The 22,292-nt window shown below is 33.6% G+C and overlaps 1 long non-coding RNA gene across 1 annotated transcript; it reads right to left on the minus strand.

Annotated features, from left to right (window-relative positions):
* Positions 1-4,717: 4,717 nt before the first annotated feature.
* LOC143246655 (uncharacterized) lies at positions 4,718-22,292 on the minus strand. Its single transcript, XR_013026087.1, has 4 exons — positions 22,116-22,292; positions 21,877-21,997; positions 13,669-13,728; positions 4,718-4,823 (listed from the first exon to the last, which is right to left on the minus strand). It is a non-coding gene; the product is annotated as an uncharacterized LOC143246655 (long non-coding RNA).

Here is a 22,292-nt window from a genome sequence, read left to right on the forward strand (position 1 = left end):
GTGTGACTAAAGACGTTAATACAGATATAATACTTGTATATATAAGTATCATAACACACCTACAGTATGATGTGTGACTAAAGACATTAATACAGATATAATACTTGTATATATAAGTATCATAACACACCTACAGTATGATGTGTGACTAAAGACGTTAATACAGATATAATACTTGTATATATAAGTATCATAACACACCTACAGTATGATGTGTGACTAAAGACGTTAATACAGATATAATACTTGATGTATATATAATACAGTATAATATAACACACCTACAGTATGATGTGTGACTAAAGACGTTAATACAGATATAATACTTGTATATATAAGTATAATAACACACCTACAGTATGATGTGTGACTAAAGACGTTAATACAGATATAATACTTGTATATATAAGTATCATAACACACCTACAGTATGATGTGTGACTAAAGACATTAATACAGATATAATACTTGTATATATAAGTATAATAACACACCTACAGTATGATGTGTGACTAAAGACATTAATACAGATATAATACTTGTATATATAAGTATCATAACACACCTACAGTATGATGTGTGACTAAAGACGTTAATACAGATATAATACTTGTATATATAAGTATAATAACACACCTACAGTATGATGTGTGACTAAAGACGTTAATACAGATATAATACTTGTATATATAAGTATCATAACACACCTACAGTATGATGTGTGACTAAAGACGTTAATACAGATATAATACTTGTATATATAAGTATCATAACACACCTACAGTATGATGTGTGACTAAAGACGTTAATACAGATATAATACTTGTATATATAAGTATAATAACACACCTACAGTATGATGTGTGACTAAAGACGTTAATACAGATATAATACTTGTATATATAAGTATCATAACACACCTACAGTATGATGTGTGACTAAAGACATTAATACAGATATAATACTTGTATATATAAGTATCATAACACACCTACAGTATGATGTGTGACTAAAGACGTTAATACAGATATAATACTTGTATATATAAGTATCATAACACACCTACAGTATGATGTGTGACTAAAGACGTTAATACAGATATAATACTTGTATATATAAGTATAATAACACACCTACAGTATGATGTGTGACTAAAGACATTAATACAGATATAATACTTGTATATATAAGTATCATAACACACCTACAGTATGATGTGTGACTAAAGACGTTAATACAGATATAATACTTGTATATATAAGTATCATAACACACCTACAGTATGATGTGTGACTAAAGACGTTAATACAGATATAATACTTGTATATATAAGTATCATAACACACCTACAGTATGATGTGTGACTAAAGACGTTAATACAGATATAATACTTGTATATATAAGTATCATAACACACCTACAGTATGATGTGTGACTAAAGACATTAATACAGATATAATACTTGTATATATAAGTATCATAACACACCTACAGTATGATGTGTGACTAAAGACGTTAATACAGATATAATACTTGTATATATAAGTATCATAACACACCTACAGTATGATGTGTGACTAAAGACATTAATACAGATATAATACTTGTATATATAAGTATCATAACACACCTACAGTATGATGTGTGACTAAAGACATTAATACAGATATAATACTTGTATATATAAGTATAATAACACACCTACAGTATGATGTGTGACTAAAGACGTTAATACAGATATAATACTTGTATATATAAGTATCATAACACACCTACAGTATGATGTGTGACTAAAGACGTTAATACAGATATAATACTTGTATATATAAGTATAATAACACACCTACAGTATGATGTGTGACTAAAGACATTAATACAGATATAATACTTGTATATATAAGTATCATAACACACCTACAGTATGATGTGTGACTAAAGACGTTAATACAGATATAATACTTGTATATATAAGTATCATAACACACCTACAGTATGATGTGTGACTAAAGACGTTAATACAGATATAATACTTGTATATATAAGTATCATAACACACCTACAGTATGATGTGTGACTAAAGACGTTAATACAGATATAATACTTGTATATATAAGTATCATAACACACCTACAGTATGATGTGTGACTAAAGACGTTAATACAGATATAATACTTGTATATATAAGTATCATAACACACCTACAGTATGATGTGTGACTAAAGACATTAATACAGATATAATACTTGTATATATAAGTATCATAACACACCTACAGTATGATGTGTGACTAAAGACATTAATACAGATATAATACTTGTATATATAAGTATAATAACACACCTACAGTATGATGTGTGACTAAAGACATTAATACAGATATAATACTTGTATATATAAGTATAATAACACACCTACAGTATGATGTGTGACTAAAGACGTTAATACAGATATAATACTTGTATATATAAGTATCATAACACACCTACAGTATGATGTGTGACTAAAGACATTAATACAGATATAATACTTGTATATATAAGTATCATAACACACCTACAGTATGATGTGTGACTAAAGACGTTAATACAGATATAATACTTGTATATATAAGTATAATAACACACCTACAGTATGATGTGTGACTAAAGACGTTAATACAGATATAATACTTGTATATATAAGTATCATAACACACCTACAGTATGATGTGTGACTAAAGACATTAATACAGATATAATACAGTATGATGTGTGACTAAAGACGTTAATACAGATATAATACTTGTATATATAAGTATAATAACACACCTACAGTATGATGTGTGACTAAAGACGTTAATACAGATATAAGTATAATAACACACCTACAGTATGATGTGTGACTAAAGACGTTATTACAGATATAATACTTGTATATATAAGTATAATAACACACCTACAGTATGATGTGTGACTAAAGACATTAATACAGATATAATACTTGTATATATAAGTATCATAACACACCTACAGTATGATGTGTGACTAAAGACGTTAATACAGATATAATACTTGTATATATAAGTATCATAACACACCTACAGTATGATGTGTGACTAAAGACATTAATACAGATATAATACAGTATGATGTGTGACTAAAGACGTTAATACAGATATAATACTTGTATATATAAGTATAATAACACACCTACAGTATGATGTGTGACTAAAGACGTTAATACAGATATAATACTTGTATATATAACAACACACCTACAGTATGATGTGTGACTAAAGACGTTAATACAGATATAATACTTGTATATATAAGTATAATAACACACCTACAGTATGATGTGTGACTAAAGACATTAATACAGATATAATACTTGTATATATAAGTATCATAACACACCTACAGTATGATGTGTGACTAAAGACATTAATACAGATATAATACTTGTATACATAAGTATAATGACACACCTACAGTATGATGTGTGACTAAAGACATTAATACAGATATAATACTTGTATATATAAGTATCATAACACACCTACAGTATGATGTGTGACTAAAGACGTTAATACAGATATTAATACTTGTATATATAAGTATAATAACACACCTACAGTATGATGTGTGACTAAAGACGTTAATACAGATATAATACTTGTATATATAAGTATAATAACACACCTACAGTATGATGTGTGACTAAACACGTTAATACAGATATAATACTTGTATACCTAAGTATCATAACACATCTACAGTATGATGTGTGACTAAAGACGTTAATACAGATATAATACTTGTATATATAAGTATAATAACACACCTACAGTATGATGTGTGACTAAACACGTTAATACAGATATAATACTTGTATATATAAGTATCATAACACACCTACAGTATGATGTGTGACTAAAGACATTAATACAGATATAATACTTGTATATATAAGTATGATAACACACCTACAGTATGATGTGTGACTAAAGACGTTAATACAGATTTTATACTTGTATATATAAGTATCATAACACACCTACAGTATGACGTGTGTCTAAAGACGTTAATACAGATATAATACTTGTATATATAAGTATAATAACACACCTACAGTATGAAGTGTGACTAAAGACATTAATACAGATATAATACTTGTATATATAAGTATCATAACACACCTACAGTATGATGTGTGACTAAAGACGTTAATACAGATATAATACTTGTATATATAAGTATCATAACACACCTACAGTATGATGTGTGACTAATGACGTTAATATAGATATAATACTTGTATATATAAGTATCATAACACACCTACAGTATGATGTGTGACTAAAGACGTTAATACAGATATAATACTTGTATATATAAGTATAATAACACACCTACAGTATGATGTGTGACTAAAGACGTTAATACAGATATAATACTTGTATATATAAGAATCATAACACACCTACAGTATGATGTGTGACTAAAGACGTTAATACAGATATAATACTTGTATATATAAGTATCATAACACACCTACAGTATGATGTGTGACTAAAGACATTAATACAGATATAATACTTGTATATATAAGAATCATAACACACCTACAGTATGATGTGTGACTAAAGACGTTAATACAGATATAATACTTGTATATATAAGTATCATAACACATCTACAGTATGATGTGTGACTACAGTGTTTCTATTCTTACGAAGCGTACCTGAAATTCATCAGCTGCGACAAATTTTCTATGACGTTAGCCATTGGTCCAGATAATTTTGTTTCATTCACTGACTGGTCGATACTTATCCAGGGTTTCCACTACAAAAACAAACAAACAAGTAACTGAGTTATTCTCTGTAAATATTTAAATCTGCTTTATGTTTTAACGATTGTTTAACTTGCGTAGTAAAGAGATAGCGGCTCAAAGGTAAGGCTTACAGTATTAGAATTCTGGGTTTGATCCCTGAGGTGCGCATCGCCCAGATAATTTTAGTGCAGCTTTGTGGTCAATAACAAAGAAGTTTTAGTTTTAACAGTTGCTAAAACATTATTCATGTTTTCATACTATATATTTAATTACTATCTTCAGTAATTATGAATTATAACATTGATAATTAACACCATATCATCATTATGAATCATTAGGTACGCCTGGAGAATTCTGATTTCATTAGCAATTATTTTTATCAATACTACTACATTCAACTGTTCACCGTACCAGACTTATCTTTTTAATATACGTACAGATGTTTTACCAAACGTAATGTGCCAAAGTGAAACCTGCACTAAAAGAACACTAAACTACGCGTAACGTTTTTTAACCTTTGTTTTGTTGGAATCATTCAAAACGTTCAACAGGACTAGGCATGGCCACGTGGTTAATGTACTCGACTCGTAATCTGAGGGTTGCAGGTTCAAATCCCCGTCCACCAAACATACTCGTCCCTTCAGTCGTGGGGGCGTTATAATGTTACGGTCAATCTCACTATTCGTTCGTAAAAGAGTAACCCAAGAGTTGGCGGTGGGTGGAGATGAGTAGCTGCCTTTCCTCTTGGTTTACACTGCTAAATTAGGGACGGCTAGCGCAGATAGCCCTCGTGTAGCTTTGTGCGAAATTCAAAACAAACAAACAAAATGTTCAAACTTAAATGAAAAACTCTACGTGAGAAAAAAAAAAAAAAAGTCGCATGAAATACGAAATTATTAGTATCTTTATCGGAAGAAAGGGGTCGCTGTAAGTCATTCTATACAAAATCAGTTTTACAGCAGTTCTCAAAATTGTTATAAAGATTTATAAATATCATTTCATAATAGCTTTTTATTTTCTATGAAAACTATTCCGTAATCAAAACGTCATTAAGATTTATCTAGAAAGTCCTTTTGTTAGATAACAAAATAAACCCTGTCTTATCACGATATTTTTTTTGTGCTGTCAAACATCGTAATAAAGAAGAGATAGCAACAGTGGTACAGTAAAAACATCCTGATAAACCTACTAAAGCCAATACATTCAGTTAACTTTATTTTGTGATTTATTAGGTTTGTTGGCTGATGTTGGTGGACGTTAAAAAAACCCAAGGCTGACACAAGCGAAGGTGAACCCGAAACTACTATTGCCTACACAGTAAACTGTACAGTAACTGAAATTCAGAAAAATGCGATACAAAAATAAACATTATTTTTTAACAAATCATCAAAAACATAGCGTGTTATTTATTATTCTGTACTATCCGTTAGTTGGATTTCAACGTCTACCAGGTACGTTTCTCTTTTTTCTAAAGATAAAATAAAATTGTATGCTTGACCACCAAGTAAATCTCAATTAGGGTCTAGAAAATTGTGATTATTGGTTTAAGAAAGCTTTCTTTACACGCATGGTCGAGCGTAACCAAGTAGTTAACATTTCGGGTTGTGTATCAGAAGGTCCAAAATTCGAGTCCGCAATACAGCACATCACAAGCTCCGTCTTTGCAATTGTGAATGTGTTATTAAAATGATTACCAATCCTACTATTCGGTTATAGTTAGCGATGTGAATTACTGACTGGTTGAAACCTTTCTGGTTGTCTGAAGTCAATGGTGGTATGTCTCTGTCTTGAACTTGGAGTTTCTGATCTGCTCGTTTAGCTAATCTGTTGTATATTAGTGCTACTGAAAACACTGAATACCTTGCAAGGTATATCGTAATTCCAGGGTCGCAGGTTTGAATCCCCGTCATGCAAAACATGCTCGCCCTTTCAGCCGTGAGGGCGTTATAATGTTAGGTCAATCTCACTATTCGTTGGTAAAAGAGTAGCCCAAGAGTTGGTGGTGGGTGGTGATGACTAGCTGCCTTCCCTTTAGTCTTACACTGCTAAATTAGGGATGGCTAGCACAGATAGCCCTCGTGTAGCTTTGCACGATATTAAAACAAACAAACAAACAAGCAATGGACAACTAATTTTTGATTTTCAGTCTCAATTTTTCTGTTTCAAAAGTAAATAAAACCAAAATTAACCGTAGAAATTATTTTTATTTCTTACTTTTGAAATTCGTGTGTCATGCTGTATTGTAGCCGACAGAATACATAATTATTCTCGTGATTCATGGCATCCGCACGTTTTAGCGACGTCTCGACATTAAAACTTGTAACGTCATTTTTAAATGTCTACTGACTGACTGACACATTTTATAGTGATACGCATGGTTGAAACAGATGAGCAGTTCAAGTGGTCTTCGGACCCCTTTCAGGGAAAATAACGGAAATGGATGATTTTAATTCGTTAAAGAGCATCAGCAACAGACTTCAATACATGTGCACGAGTGTCGAGACAAACATGATAAGATGTAAATTGATAAAATAGCTGTTGGAGATTTAGGCCTATTGTACTATAAAATATTGAAGAAGAAGTGATACTGAAACAAAGTGATAAAATCGAAAACTAAACACAGTTGAAATTTGACAGACCCACAACATTTGTATGTACGTTTAATTAAATTATAAAATATAATGTTTCCTTTCTATTCAGGTCTAAAAATATCTAGACCAAAAATGGTTTAAAAATTGTTTAAGTAGACAAACTTCGATTTTTTCTAATACATTTTAGCTAATTTCTCTTTCCTGCTCCCAGTAGTTCAGCGGTTTCGTTACCCGTTATGAAGAGTTTAGATCATGGTTTTCAAACTATACTTCGTGGAACCCTTGGGCTTCGCCATAGTTAGCTGCGGCTCCATGAGAAAATTTTAGAATGCTAATATTTTTTCCTGAAGCTATAAAATTGAATCAGAATACGCCGTACAAAAAAGTAAAATATATCTTTAATATAACACGTTTATCGCGTATTAGGCCTTTTAATATTTTATTCTGCCTAACGCCAGACGATTTTATTTAGCTTAGGGGAAGTTCTCGCGGTGAAAGTGTTAATATAGTCTCAATTAACTTTGATAGTGGCGTCACTGGTTGCTAGTGGATATGGCACCATCTCAAGATCGTATGTGTCTTTGGAGATTCAAGATAGCCTAGTAGTTTCGTACGAAACATCGGTCAACCCTGGGTAATGATGTCAACCGTCTTTTAAAAGGCAGATCTGGATTAGCGACTAAATCTCGAACGAAATGTAACATGACGTCACAGCTGAAACTTGTCAAATTTGAAAAATTGTGATGCATTTAGATGCAGTATCAATTGATTCAATTCCAAAGTATATTTATATGAAGTATAATTATATTTATGACAATTATAATTGGTAATTGTTAGGTTAAGTTAGAGTCGTTGTAGTTTAATTAGACAAACTTGGTACTAATGAGCTCTATGACGTCATGTTTAATTTTGTTTCATTTCGTTCGAGATTTAGACGTACGTCAAATCTGGCTTAATATTTTGTTATTTGGCTTAAAACTTTCTGTTAAAAGAGAAAAACTGTAAACATAATACGTTAACCTTTTACTTTATAAAAATGTTTTAACGGCCTAGCCTTTTTCCACAAATCTTTCTTACTGACTTTGTTATGGCAACACTGATCTAAGGTCAGTGTGTCATTGTATAACAATAAAACTCAAGTGCTTGTACGAGTTTTTATTAAGAAGCTATTTTTTGTTCGTGTAAATACTTTTGAAGTGTCAAAGATATAAGAATACGTTTTTAGACAAATTAATAATTAGTTGTCACCCTTATAATGGATAAGTGGCTGAATATCAGTAATAAATCTGATACGAGTAAAAACCCTAGGCCTAGTAAAATTCATCGGCCTTATCGTCGTGTGCGAGCACTTCAACGCAGGATGATGCAAGAAGTAGTGAACATTCAACCCACAACCCACTAGGTCTTCATAACCTGTCCATGTAAAAACCATATTTAATAAAACTTTCATTATGCTTTTCTTTCTTGAATACGGTTTTACAAGGACAAGTAATGAAGATGGATCTAGTGGTTTGTGTGTTGAATGTAGAACACTGTTGAGTAGCAGTAGTAAAGTTAAAACGACATCTAGAAACCAAATTCCCAATTAAAAAAATCTAACTTCCGAGTATTTCAAAAGAAAGTGTTTGTAATTAAATGCAAGGAAAGCTACATTTCGTTCTTTTGTCCATCAGGACAACAAAGGTGCTCTTTTTGCTTCATATGGTGTTAGTTACCGTATTGAAAAAGCTGGTAAAGCTAATACAACTGCAGAAGATTTGATAAAATCATGCGCAAATGATTTGGTAGAGTGCACGATTGATGAATTTAAAAACAAACAAACATTAACTCTATGCCCCTTTCTGACAACTCGGTTTCTCGAAGAATCAAGGATATGTCAGCAAATTGCTTAACGGAGATAATAAAGCGAGTCCAACTTTTTCGCTTCAGATGGATGATTCAACAGATGTCGCAGGTTATGCGATGTTGCTCGTGTTTGTTCGCTATATTCACGAAGCTAGTTTTGAAGAAGACATACTAGTTTGCAAACCTTTGTCAACTCAAACAACAGGCGAAGAAATATTTAAAGTGATCGATTTCTTCATGAAGAACATGAGATCCAATGGCAGCTTTGCTCAAGTATTTGCACTGATGGAGCTGCAGCTATGACTGAAACTTTGCAGGCGCAGTGGGACGCATAAAAACCCTGACATCGAGAGTATCCACTGCTGTCTTCATCATCATGAACTTGCAATGAAACGAATGCCAGAAGACTTAAAAAGGTATTGGGTGATGTCATAAAAAATAGTTAATTTTATAAAATCAAGACCAGTCAATGTGAGGATCTTCAGTTTACTCTGTGAGGATATGGGAAGTTTGTATAAAAACTTGCTGCTTCATACTGAAGTCCGATGGCTTTCTCGGAGAAAAGTTCTTCCTCGGTTTTACGAACTGCGTGAGGAGATAGGTTTCTTTTTATCTGAATGTCATTTTGAACTTTTGTACAAATTAAGGGACAAACGCTGGATACAGAAAGTGGTTTATCTTTCTGAGGTGGCCCCAGTAGCTCAGCGGTATGTCTGCGGACTTAAAACGCTAAAAACCGGGTTTCGATACTCGTGGTGGGTAGAGCACAGATAGCCCATTGTAGCTTTTTGCTTAATCCTAAACAACAACAACCTTCTGAGGTATTTGCTTATCCAAATGAGGTGAATGATGTAGGGTAACGTACTTCAAAGTTCAAAGTAAAATGGAAGCGCTTCAACGTAAGATAAAACTTTTGGATCAATGTATACTTATGGAAGGATTTGATTACTTCGAAAATCTCGGTGGTTTTTTTTTTTTACTTATGAATGAAATTTCCTTTAGTGAAGATGCAAAAGTTTCAGTCTTGCAGCACATTGTTGTGTACAACTACTGGGGAGTACTTTCCTCCTCATTTAGAAAAAAATTACTATGGATTCAAAATCCCTTTGTTGACACTCAAATACCAACGATTTGCCTTTAAAAGAGAAAGAGCAGCTTATAGAAATTTCAACTGATTACACCCTAAAAACAAAATTTCAGCAGGAAGAAATTACACAATTCTGGATTCAAATGGCCATGGAATACCCTTAAATAAGTAACAAAGCTTTGAAAAATGTTGATGCGTTTTCCAACAACATATCTTTGTGAGCAAACATGTTTACTGTATACAGTTACAAAACCAAATTTAGAAACAGGCTAAATATTGAAGATGAATTTTGCTTCCAGGTAACAACCATAACTCCAAATATTGAACTACTTTGTGAACAAAAACGAGCCCATCTGAGTCACTAATAAATAAATAACTACACTGCAGTTTTACTGATATACATTTTGCAAGGAGAATTTTTTGAACAAGTAAAAATAACAATATTTCTTCAAATATTGATAATTTAAATAAATTTAAATTCTAAAAGCTCGAAGTAAACTTTTTCTGGTGCTAGTGACCGATTGTTTCTATTTTTAGTGTATATATATTTTTTTTTTAATTAAGGCTCCGAAATGTTTTTTTTCTTTCTGATGTGAAGGTCTAAAATTTTTGGGAACCTCTGGTGTAGATAACACTTTGTGCTTAAAACTTCAAACACACAACTTCCATCTGGGTTCGGCAAGGCCAAGTAGTTAAGCACTCAACTCGTAATCCGAGGGTCGCGGGTTCAAATCCCCGTCACACCAAACATGCCGCCCCTTCAGACGTAAGGGCATTATAACGTTACGGTCAATCTCACTATTTGTTGGAAGAAGAGTAGCCCAAGAGTTGGCGGTGGGTGGTGATGACTAGCTGCCTTCCCTCTAGCCTTACACTGCTAAATTAGTGACGGCTAGCGCAGATAGCCCTCGTGTAGGTTCGAGCGAAATTCAAACCAACTTCCCTCTAGCGTATCATTTCAAAATTATGAACAGCTGTCATAGACTGTAGATAGCTCTCAAGTATCTTTGTGTAAATTAATACATTTGATATTCACTGCTTTTTTCGTTCGAGGATGCAAGAGGCAGATTATACCAGTATCATGAACAGTTATTTTGTATGATTATATAAACATAATTTATAAGGAAGTGTTTAGAACTCACAATGTACGTGTGTGTGTGTTTTCTCATGGCAAAGATACCGCGGAAAACTTACTGTGTCTTGGACGAAAATACTAGTTTCTGGGCTTGAGCCCTGATAAAGAATTGAATGTAGAAAGCAACGTCATATGACAAATAGTATGGAAAACAAACATAGAGATGGTCATTATTCAGGGTTTTCTTAAATAGAGAAAATGAGCATGGAGAAGAAGGAATTGGATTTAGATGTCTTTTTTGACGTAGGCCTACTTTATGATGGAGTCGTATAGGAATGTCATACCATAATGATTTCTAGCAAGTAACAGTCTCTCAGTGGGTCAGCGGTAAGTTGTACAACTCTAAAATTCAGTGATCGATTCCTCACGGTAGACATAGACCAGAAAACCAGTTGTTAAACTCAGCGCCAGATCAAACAAATAACCTACCAAATAATAAATCGTTTTCAAATATAATTATAAATAAAATCTGCGTTTCGCTCAAAACAAAAGTTATTAAAACATTACCTTTATCGATATTGTAGTTAAAGAACAGATATTCTAATGACTGAATATTTTGAAAACATCCCACTATTAACCATCATACATGTCAGTTTAGAAACTACTGACCAATCACTAAGTGTCACGTAAATTATATGTTAAATGTCGTGTCGGAACACGTCCAGTGTTTCACACCCGAATCTGTTACTACTGTATTAATTTACACCAGTAAGCACTGAAATAATTTGTTACTACTGTATTAACCTACACCAGTAAGCACTGAAATAATCTGTTCCTGTTGAGCTGTGCTACACTTGCTGGACGGGAAGCAATGAACGAATAACAGCTTCGTTAAATAAATCATTAATATAATTTAAAATTGTTAATGCAAATTTACTGACAAACAATTTATTATTTTAGCGGAAAACGAGGTTGATTTATGTAGTAACCAAATTTAAAACACTGATGTTTGTTCCCTAACCACGACTAAAGCTATCGTTTTGTTTGTTTGTTTTTGAATTTCGCGCAAAGCTACTCGAGGGCTATCTGCGCTAACCGTCCCTAATTTAGCAGTGTAAGACTAGAGAGAAGGCAGCTAGTCATCACTACCCACCGCCAACTCTTGGGCTACTCTTTTACCAAAAGCTATCGTAAGTTAATTCTAAAGATGAAACATAACACGTGGAACAAAATATAAAGTTTGTTTACACATACCACAATACGTAAGGATCCATTAGCACGTGGAACAAAATATAAAGTTTGTTTACACACACCACAATACTAAGGATCCATTAACACGAGGAACAAAATATAAAGTTTGTTTACACATACCACAATACTAAGGATCCATTAACACGTGGAACAAAATATAAAGTTTGTTTACACATACCACAATACTAAGGATCCATTAACACGTGGAACAAAATATAAAGTTTGTTTACACATACCACAATACTAAGGATCCATTAACACGTGGAACAAAATATTAAGTTTGTTTACACATACCACAATACTAAGGATCCATTAACACGTGGAACAAAATATAAAGTTTGTTTACACATACCACAATACTAAGGATCCATTAACACGTGGAACAAAATATAAAGTTTGTTTACACATACCACAATACTAAGGATCCATTAACACGTGGAACAAAATATAAAGTTTGTTTACACATACCACAATACTAAGGATCCATTAACACGTGGAACAAAATATAAAGTTTGTTTACACATACCACAATACTAAGGATCCATTAACACGTGGAACAAAATATAAAGTTTGTTTACACATACCACAATACTAAGGATCCATTAACACGTGGAACAAAATATAAAGTTTGTTTACACATACCACAATACGTAAAGATCCATTAACACGTGGAACAAAATATAAAGTTTGTTTACACATACCACAATACTAAGGATCCATTAACACGAGGAACAAAATATAAAGTTTGTTTACACATACCACAATACTAAGGATCCATTAACACGTGGAACAAAATATAAAGTTTGTTTACACATACCACAATACTAAGTATCCATTAACACGTGGAACAAAATATAAAGTTTGTTTACACACACCACAATACTAAGGATCCATTAACACGTGGAACAAAATATAAAGTTTGTTTACACATACCACAATACGTAAGGATCCATAAAACTCTGCTTATATACAAACATTGAACGTTATGTATATGTTGTGTTACTTACATTTAAAGCACATATTCGTAGAAAAAGCTTCGAAGACACGTTTCCAAACATGTTCTATATCTGCGTGAGACAAAAAATACCAATAATACTTCAATCATGACCCAATGTTTCAATAAGTCTTAGCAGAAAAACATAATATCGTTTACCATTAACAGTTTAGTTCTTTACTGAAGAGATATAAACTGATGTTCAAAAGTACGTTTATAGACGAACTGTATGTATAACAAAAGGTTTATAAGTGAATTCAAAGAATTATCTTGATTTTTCAGGGAACAATAAAAATTTCAAATCGCAAAAATATTAAACGATTTCATGAGAATAAATTGCTTTTCGATCACGAGTTAATTACTTTTCCTGGACGCTTGGCGATCTGTTGTTCCAATAAAGCTGAAATTACTATATAATATTTCACTTGTTTGAAGTTAAGCACAGAGCTACACAACGGACTATTTATGCTCTGCTCATCACGGGTATCGAAACCTGGTTTCTAGCAGATGTGTCTTCTTGGTGTCTGTTCGTCTCTTCGTGATGACCACACTTGAAGAACAATCAAATCTAGCAAGCACGACAGAACCACCTAGGGAAAACTCAGGGGTTATTCGTTAGGAGTGTGGGGGTTATTATATCGAAGCCACATCGGGCTATCTGCTGAGTCCACCCAAATCGTTTCCTAATTAATATCTGTTGTTTTTGTTCTTTTATATTATTAATTTCCTTAGTATGAAGATGCATTTAGAGTAAAGGGATTATTTGGGAAGATGGTTTTGACCATCTTTTGCTTTATAAAGACAGAGTAGGGTAAATAAACTCCCTAAGAAATTAATAAACAATCTCTCAAACTGAAGGCTGTACAGAAGAAATTTAAAGTATGCAACAAACAATATTTATACATAAGTTGTAACAAAAGCACTTCTCTCAGACTTACTTCTACCTCTCTCTTAACATTACTTTTGTCTGGTTGTGCTACAAGGAAGAATTTCCTCTTTCTTAACCTTACTTTTCTCTGGTTGTGCTACAAGGAAGGATTTACTCTTTTTAACCCTACTTTTGTCTCGTTGTGCTACAAGGAAGAATTTCCTCTTTCTTAACCTTACTTTTGTCTGGTTGTGCTACAAAAAAGAATTTTCTCTTTCTCAACCTTCCTTTTGTCTGGTTGTGCTACAAGGGAGAAGTTCCTCTTTCTTAACCTTACTTTTGTCTGGATGTGCTACAAGGAAAAATTTCCTCTTTCTTAACCTTACTTTTGTCTGGTTGTGCTACAAGGAAGAATTTCCTCTTTTTAACCTTACTTTAGTCTCGTTGTGCTACAAGGAAGATGTTCCTCTTTTTAACCTTACTTTTGTCTGGTTGTGCTATACGGAAGAATTTCCTCTTTCTTAACCGTACTTTTGTCTGGTTGTGCTGCAAGGAAGGACTTGCTCTTATTAACCTTACTTGTCTCTCGTTGTGCTACAAGGAAGAATTTCCTCTTTTTAACCTTACTTTTGTCTGGTTGTGCTACAATGAAGAATTTCCTCTTTCTTAACCTTACTTTTGTCTGGTTGTGCTATACGGAATAATTTCCTCTTTCTTAACCGTACTTTTGTCTGGTTGTGCTACAAGGAAGAATTTCCTCTTTCTTAAACTTACTTTTGTCTGGTTGTGCTACAACGAAGAATTTCCTCTTTCTTAACCTTACTTTTGTCTGCTTGTGCTTCAAGGAAGGATTTCCTCTTTCTTAACCTTACTTTTGTCTGGTTGTGCTACAATGAAGAATTTCCTCTTTCTTAACCTTCCTTTTGTCTGGTTGTGCTACAAGGAAGAAGTTCCTCTTTCTTAACCTTACTTTTGTCTGGTTGTGCTACAAGGAAGAATTTCCTCTTTCTTAACCTTACTTTTGTTTGGTTGTGCTACAAGGAAGAATTTCCTCTTTCTTAACTTTCCTTTAGTCTGGTTGTGCTACAAGGAATAATTTCCTCTTTTTAACCTTACTTTTGTCTGGTTGTGCTACAAGGAAGAATTTCCTCTTTTTAACCGTACTTTTGTCTGGTTGTGCTACAATGAAGAATTTCCTCTTTCTTAACCTTACTTTTGTCTGGTTGTGCTATACGGAATAATTTCCTCTTTCTTAACCGTACTTTTGTCTGTTTGTCCTGCAAGGAAGGATTTCCTCTTTCTTAACCTTACTTTTGTCTGGTTGTGCTACAATGAAGAATTTCCTCTTTCTTAACCTTCCTTTTGTCTGGTTGTGCTACAAGGAAGAAGTTCCTCTTTCTTAACCTTACTTTTGTCTGGTTGTGCTACAAGGAAGAATTTCCTCTTTCTTAACCTTACTTTTCTCTGGTTGTGCTACAAGGAAGAATTTCCTCTTTCTTAACCTTACTTTTGTTTGGTTGTGCTACAAGGAAGAATTTCCTCTTTCTTAACTTTCCTTTAGTCTGGTTGTGCTACAAGGAATAATTTCCTCTTTTTAACCTTACTTTTGTCTGGTTGTGCTACAAGGAAGAATTTCCTCTTTCTTAACCTTACTTTTGTCTCGTTGTGCTACAAGGAAAAATTTCCTCATTCTTAACCTTACTTTTGTCTGGTTGTGCTACAAGGAAAAATTTCCTCTTTCTTAACCTTACTTTTGTCTGGTTGTGCTACAAAGAAAAATTTACTCTTTTTAACCTTAATTTTGTCTGGTTGTGCTACAAGGAAGAGTTTCCTCTTTCTTAACCTTACTTTTGTCTGGTTGTGCTACAAGGAAGAATTTCCTCTTTCTTAACCTTACTTTTCTCTGGTTGTGCTACAAGGAAGAATTTCCTCTTTCTTAACCTTACTTTTGTCTGGTTGTTCTACAAGGAAGAATTTCCTCTTTCTTAACCTTACTTTTGTCTGGTTGTGCTACAAGGAAAAATTTCCTCTTTCTTAACCTTACTTTTGTCTGGTTGTGCTACAAGGAGGAATTTCCTCTTTCTTAACCTTACTTTTGTCTGGTTGTGCTACAAAAAAGGATTTACTCTTTCTTAACCTTACTTTTCTCTGATTGTGCTACAAGGAAGAATTACTTCTTTCTTAACCTTACTTTTCTCTGGTTGTGCTACAAGGAAGAATTTCCTCTTTCTTAACCTTACTTTTGTCTGGTTGTGCTACAAGGAAGAATTTCCTCTTTCTTAACCTTACTTTTGTCTGGTTGTGCTACAAGGAAAATTTCCTCTTTCTTAACCTTACTTTTGTCTGGTTGTGCTACAAGGAGGAATTTCCTCTTTCTTAACCTTACTTTTCTCTGATTGTGCTACAAGGAAGAATTACTTCTTTCTTAACCTTACTTTTCTCTGGTTGTTCTACAAGGAAGAATTTCCTCTTTCTTAACCTTACTTTTGTCTGGTTGTTCTACAAGGAAGAATTTCCTCCTTCTTAACCTTACTTTTGTCTGGTTGTGCTACAAGGAAAAATTTCCTCTTTCTTAACCTTACTTTTGTCTGGTTGTGCTACAAGGAGGAATTTCCTCTTTCTTAACCTTACTTTTGTCTGGTTGTGCTACAAAAAAGGATTTACTCTTTCTTAACCTTACTTTTCTCTGATTGTGCTACAAGGAAGAATTACTTCTTTCTTAACCTTACTTTTGTCTGGTTGTGCTACAAAAAGGATTTACTCTTTTTAACCTTACTTTTGTCTGGTTGTGCTACAAGGATGAATTTCCTCTTTCTTAACCTTACTTTTATCTGGTTGTGCTACAAGGAAGAATTTCCTCTTTCTTAACCTTACTTTTGTCTGGTTGTGCGACAAGGAAAAATTTCCTCTTTCTTAACCTTACTTTTGTCTGGTTGTGCTACAAGGAAGAATTTCCTCTTTCTTAACCTTACTTTAGTCTCGTTGTGCTACAAGGAAGAATTTCCTCTTTTTAACCTTACTTTTGTCTGGTTGTGCTACAAGGAAGAATTTCCTCTTTCTTAACCTTACTTTTGTCTGGTTGTGCTACAAGAAAGAATATACTCTTTCTTAACCTTACTTTTGTCTGGTTGTGCTACAAGGAAGAATTTCCTCTTTGTAACGTTACTTTTGTCTGGTTGTGCTATACGGAATAATTTCCTCTTTCTTAACCGTACTTTTGTCTGTTTGTCCTGCAAGGAAGAATTTCCTCTTTCTTAACCTTACTTTTGTCTGGTTGTGCTACAACGAAGAATTTCCTCTTTCTTAACCTTACTTTTGTCTGCTTGTGCTTCAAGGAAGGATTTCCTCTTTCTTAACCTTACTTTTGTCTGGTTGTGCTACAATGAAGAATTTCCTCTTTCTTAACCTTCCTTTTGTCTGGTTGTGCTACAAGGAAGAAGTTCCTCTTTCTTAACCTTACTTTTGTCTGGTTGTGCTACAAGGAAGAATTTCCTCTTTCTTAACCTTACTTTTCTCTGGTTGTGCTACAAGGAAGAATTTCCTCTTTCTTAACCTTACTTTTGTTTGGTTGTGCTACAAGGAAGAATTTCCTCTTTCTTAACTTTCCTTTAGTCTGGTTGTGCTACAAGGAATAATTTCCTCTTTTTAACCTTACTTTTGTCTGGTTGTGCTACAAGGAAGAATTTCCTCTTTCTTAACCTTACTTTTGTCTCGTTGTGCTACAAGGAAAAATTTCCTCATTCTTAACCTTACTTTTGTCTGGTTGTGCTACAAGGAAGGATTTCCTCTTTCTTAACCTTACTTTTGTCTGGTTGTGCTACAAGGAAAAATTTCCTCTTTCTTAACCTTACTTTTGTCTGGTTGTGCTACAAAGAAAAATTTACTCTTTTTAACCTTACTTTTGTCTGGTTGTGCTACAAGAAAGGATGTACTCTTTTAACCTTAATTTTGTCTGGTTGTGCTACAAGGAAGAGTTTCCTCTTTCTTAACCTTACTTTTGTCTGGTTGTGCTACAAGGAAGAATTTCCTCTTTCTTAACCTTACTTTTCTCTGGTTGTGCTACAAGGAAGAATTTCCTCTTTCTTAACCTTACTTTTGTCTGGTTGTTCTACAAGGAAGAATTTCCTCTTTCTTAACCTTACTTTTCTCTGGTTGTGCTACAAGGAAAAATTTCCTCTTTCTTAACCTTACTTTTGTCTGGTTGTGCTACAAGGAGGAATTTCCTCTTTCTTAACCTTACTTTTGTCTGGTTGTGCTACAAAAAAGGATTTACTCTTTCTTAACCTTACTTTTCTCTGATTGTGCTACAAGGAAGAATTACATTTTTCTTAACCTTACTTTTGTCTGGTTGTGCTACAAAAAAGGATTTACTCTTTTTAACCTTACTTTTGTCTGGTTGTGCTACAAGGATGAATTTCCTCTTTCTTAACCTTACTTTTATCTGGTTGTGCTACAAGGAAGAATTTCCTCTTTCTTAACCTTACTTTAGTCTGGTTGTGCTACGAGGAAGAATTTCCTCTTTCTTAACTTTACTTTTGTCTGGTTGTGCTACAAGGAAAAATTTCCTCTTTCTTAACCTTACTTTTGTCTGGTTGTGCTACAAGGAAGGATTTACTCTTTTTAACCTTACTTTTGTTTGGTTGTGCTACAACGAAGGATTTTCTATTTTTAACCTTACTTTTGTCTGGTTATGCTATAAGGAAGGATTTACTCTTTTTAACCTTAGTTTTGTCTGATTGTGCTACAAGGAAGAATTACATTTTTCTTAACCTTACTTTTGTCTGGTTGTGCTACAAAAAAGGATTTACTCTTTTTAACCTTACTTTTGTCTGGTTGTGCTACAAGGATGAATTTCCTCTTTCTTAACCTTACTTTTGTCTGGTTGTGCTACAAGGAAGGATTTCCTCTTTCTTAACCTTACTTTTGTCTGGTTGTGCTACAAGGAACAATTTCCTCTTTCTTAACTTTACTTTTGTCTGGTTGTGCTACAAGGAAAAATTTCCTCTTTCTTAACCTTACTTTTGTCTGGTTGTGCTACAACGAAGGATTTTCTATTTTTAACCTTACTTTTGTCTGGTTATGCTATAAGGAAGGATTTACTCTTTTTAACCTTAGTTTTGTCTGGTTGTGCTACAAGGAAGAATTTCCTCTTTTTAACCTTCCTTTTTTCTGGTTGTGCTAAAGGGAAGAATTTGTTCTTTGTAACCTTACTTTTGTGTGGTTGTGCTACAAGGAAGGATTTCCTCTTTTTAACTCTACTTTTGTCTGGTTGTGCTACAAGGAAATATTTACTCTTTTTAACCTTAGTTTTGTCTGGTTGTGCTGCAAGGAAGGACTTGCTCTTATTAACCTTACTTTTGTCTGGTTGTCCTACAAGGAAGAATTTCCTCTTTCTTAACCTTACTTTTGTCTGGTTGTACTGCAAGGAAGAATTTCCTCTTTCTTAACCTTACTTTTTGTCTGGTTGTGCTACAAGGAAGGATTTACTCTTTTTAACCTTACTTTTGTCTGGTTGTGCTACAAGGAAGGATTTTTCTCTTTTTATCTTTACTTTTGTCTGGTTGTGTCACAAGGACGGATTTTTCTCTTTTTATCCTTACTTTTGTCTGGTTGTGTTGCAAGGAAGGATTTGTTCTTTTTAACCTTACTTTTGACAGCTTGTGCTACAAGGAAGGATTTCCTCTTTTTAACCTTACTCTTGTCTCTTTGTGCTACAAGGAAGGATTTGTTCTTTTTAGCCTTAGATTTGTCTGGTTGTGCTACAGGGAAGGATTTACTCTTTTTAACCTTACTTTTGTCTGGTTGCGCTACAGGGAAGGATTTACTCTTTTTAACCTTACTTTTGTCTGGTTGTGCTACAAGGAAGGATTTACTCTTTTTAACCTTACTTTTGTCTGGTTGTGCCACAAGGAAGGATTTTTCTCTTTTTATACTTACTTTTGTCTGGTTGTGCTGCAAGGAAGGATTTTTCTCTTTTTATCCTTACTTTTGTCTGGTTGTGCTACAAGGAAGGATTTGTTCTTTTTAACCTTACTCTTGTCTCTTTGTGCTACAAGGAAGGATCTGTTCTTTTTAGCCTTAGATTTGTCTGGTTGTGCTACAGGGAAGGATTTACTCTTTTTAACCTTACTTTTGTCTGGTTGTGCTACAGGGAAGGATTCGTTCTTTTTAGCCTTAAATTTGTCTGGTTGTGCTACAGGGAAGGATTTACTCTTTTTAACCTTACTTTTGTCTGGTTGTGCCACAAGGAAGGATTTTTCTCTTTTTATCCTTACTTTTTTCTGGTTGTGCTGCAAGGAAGGATTTTTCTCTTTTTATCCTTACTTTTGTCTGGTTGTGCTACAAGGAAGGATTTGTTCTTTTTAACCTTACTTTTGACAGTTTGTGCTACAAGGAAGGATTTCCTCTTTTTAACCTTACTGTTGTCTCTTCGTGCTACAGGGAAGGATTTGTTCTTTTTAGCCTTAAATTTGTCTGGTTGTGCTGCAGGGAAGATTTTCCTTTTTTAATTTTATTGCTGTCTAGTCGTTCTATCATCTTTTCAGCTTTGGTTCTAACAGGTTTTGCTACAACAGAAGTATTTTATATATTAAAGCTCCACGGCTTTTGTTTATTACTTTTCTTATCATTATCATTACGAAATAGTCCCTCCAGTGGCACAGGGGCAAGTCTGAGGACTCACACCACTAGAAACCGGGTTTCGATACCCGTGGTAGGCAAAGCACATATATTCCATTGTCTAGCTTTACGCTTGATTACAAACAATTACGAAATAGCTTTAAAATAAATTGTATTATCATGTCCATGAGATTTCTGAAGTTGTGTTATTTTTTTCGTATTTTTACTTTTTTGATATATATGGATTATTGAGTTTCTTGCCCTCACAAAATGGATCCAAAAAAAATTGTTTTTTTTTTTATAATTTTGCACAAAGCTACACGAGGATTGTCTGCGCCAGCCGTCCCTAATTTAATAGTGAAAAACTAGAAGGAAGGCAGCTAGTCATCACCACTCACCGCCAACTCTTGGGGCATTCTTTTATCAACGAATAGTGAGATTGATCTTCACTTTATAACATCTCCACATCTGAAAGTGCGATATGCGCCCTCACACCTGGCCACTCCAGTAAGAACAATTCTTAAAATCCTGTAAAGCGCGCTAATGTAACGTAAAATCCATTAACTGTAGCAGTCTAATGTTTACTTAAAATGCAAATCATGAATAACATTATCAAAAATCTGCCATTTTAACTTCTGTTGAGTAAAAAAAACCTTAATGCGCTATCTACAATTTAACAATATTTTTACACTATAGATGTTCATATAACATGGTTGAAATGAAATGAAAGCTTACGTATTAGCAGCTGAAACTATATCAAAAAAGAAGAGCTTTCTGAGGCTTCTTGGTGTAGGATGAAAGATCTCTGTCCGTGGTAAAACACAAACCTAAATCTTGTATGAAATAGTGTGGTTTCCTAGGAATAAAAATCTATGATTAGCTCGCTGGTGTAGGTGACCAATAACAAATAACTAATATCCATGTATATACATTATTACACACACATTTATATGCACAAGTTTCGATTCACTTACTTTTTTTGAATTCGCAGTCCATTTTGTTTCAGCAAGATATAGCTCTTGAACTTACGAAAGCAAGGTACTTATATTACATATATTAGATAATACTGTGCAAATTTAAGCTTTATAAGTGCATTGTCTAAACACGTGCCCGCTCCCAGCTTACTTTGTCGACAAATGGTTCTAATTTGG

This window comes from Tachypleus tridentatus, chromosome 3 (assembly GCF_004210375.1).
Source record: "Tachypleus tridentatus isolate NWPU-2018 chromosome 3, ASM421037v1, whole genome shotgun sequence".
NCBI lineage: Eukaryota > Metazoa > Arthropoda > Merostomata > Xiphosura > Limulidae > Tachypleus > Tachypleus tridentatus.